This window comes from Echinops telfairi, unplaced genomic scaffold (assembly GCF_000313985.2).
Source record: "Echinops telfairi isolate 266 unplaced genomic scaffold, ASM31398v2 ScPeMD7_1;HRSCAF=3_0, whole genome shotgun sequence".
Taxonomy (NCBI): domain Eukaryota; kingdom Metazoa; phylum Chordata; class Mammalia; order Afrosoricida; family Tenrecidae; genus Echinops; species Echinops telfairi.
The window spans coordinates 92,781,366-92,783,658 of NW_022103896.1; positions in this window are offsets into that span (position 1 = coordinate 92,781,366).

Genomic DNA, 2,293 nt, shown 5'->3' on the forward strand with positions numbered 1-2,293 from the left:
GGACACAGTGGCTGCATCACTGGGCTCAAACATAACACTGTGCGGATGGTGCAGGACAGAACGATGTTTCCTTCTGTGGTTTACAGGGTCGCTGTGAGCAGGAAGTGACTAGACAGCACTAACAACAACAACAACGCGGCCGATTCGTTGTGGATGGAAGAGACGTATGTAGTTTCTAGGCTAGAGCATGTCATTGCTAGTGAAAAGACCCCCAGAGTTCTCTTCCCTTTTACCCATGGTGCTCCAGATAGCGGTGGTGATGGAAGGATACTAATGAATTGGAGGCTTCTCCGACCTATGATACATGAGGAGAACTATGCCTTCTCAGGGTTGTGCAAACAGTTAAAGTGCTTTGCTACTAACTGAAAAATTGAAGGTTCACACTTCTCCAGGGGCATCTACTTCTGAGAAAAAGTTCACTGAGCAAAATTCTACACACACAGTTGTGATGAATCAGAATAAACTGGCCTAGGCCAGCTTTTTGTTTGTTTTTTAGTTCCTTTTAAACCACTGAGATTTTAAAGGTTGGTACTTACTGTGGCATAGACTAACAGCAGCCCGTGGTTTACAAGGGGATTCATAAAGTTTGTGGAAAAAGTCCATTATCTTTCAGTTTCACTTTTCCATGAAATTTTGGCGTCCTTTTGTATAATCTCAAAGAGGAGGATTTTCTTTCTGTCAACAATTTCATTTTAAAATTAAAATAAGTGAATAGATGAATAGAACATACACAGCACAAATAAAATACCATGAAGGGTGAAACTGTGAAGGACACAGTAGCATCACAATTTCCTTGTCTTTATTTTTGTAACAGTTTTATTGACACATAATTCACCTACCACATAATTCAGTGGTTTAGATAAGTTAAAGAATTATCATCACCACAATCAATATTAGAACAACTTCTTCCCACTTCTATCCATTCTTATAAGCTTCCCATGACTCCCTAACTTCCCCTGACATAATCTACTTACTGTCTCTATAGATTAGCCGATCCAGGATTTCGATAAAGAAAAAAAGCTCTAACAATTACAACAAATAACATACAAAAACTCCAATTGAAGACAAAGCAGAAGATAATAGAAATTAGATCAAATTAAACATGAGTCAAAAGGAAAACAATTATGTTCACTTTTAACTATATCATTGAGCTCATATGCTAGTAAATATTTTCTGAAGCTCATCCAACAATGGCTGCAGCAGTACATTGACAGGGAGCGGTCAGAGGTTCAGGCCAGATTACTCAGAAGAGGTTGTGGAACATTCCTAATGTCACATGGATCTTGGCTGAAGGCAGAGAATACCAGAAAGACGTTTACTTGTGCTTTATTGACCATGTGAAGTCATTTGACTGTGTGAATCATAACATAGCCTTAAGAAGAATGAGAATTCCAGAACACTTAATTATGCTCATGGGGAATTTGTACATGGATCAGGAGGCAGTTATGTGAACAAAACAAAGGAATACATCATACTTTAAATCAGGAAAGGCATGTGTCAAGGTTGTATCCTTTCACCATACTTACTCAGTCTGTGTGTTGAGAAAATAACCAGAGAAGCTGGATTCTCTGAACGAATAGTGTGGCCTCGGAATTGGAGGAAAGCTTACTAACAAGATGCAGTGTGCACAGGACACAACCGTGTCTGCTGAAAGTGAGAAGGATTGGAAGCACTTGCTGAAGGAAGTCAAGGGTGGCAGCCGAATGGATCAAAAGGTAACATCATCAGAAGTAAAGAGAAGATTGAAATTGTCAGAGAACAAAAGTTACCTGACTCAAGCCAGGGTATTTTCAAATGCTGATGAACGTTGGATATTGAATAAGGCAGACCAAAGAAGAATCGAAGCATTTGAATTTATAGTGCTGGCAAAGAACAACGAAAGGGTAATGAACTGGCAATAGAACAACAACAACAAATCTATCTTTGACGAAGTACAGTCCGTGTGCTTCTTGGGGACAATAATGGTGAGACTTCATCTTATGTACTGTAGGTATATTGTCAGGAGAGAGCAGTCCCTTGAGAAGGACATCGCACTTGGTAAGGTGGAGGGGCCGAGGAAAGAGGATGGCTCTTCATAAGGGGGATGGACATAGTGGCTGCAACAAGGGCTCCACATGAGAGGCATGATGAGGCTGGCACCGAACCGGGTGGAGTTTCATTCTGCACTACACGGGGTCACGGTGAGTTGGAACCAATTCGCTGGCACCTAACAACCTGGCAGCTCTTGCATGCGGTCAGCCCAGAGCTCGCACTCGTAGGCTTCCTACCAGTCATGGAACAGGCATGGCTGGTG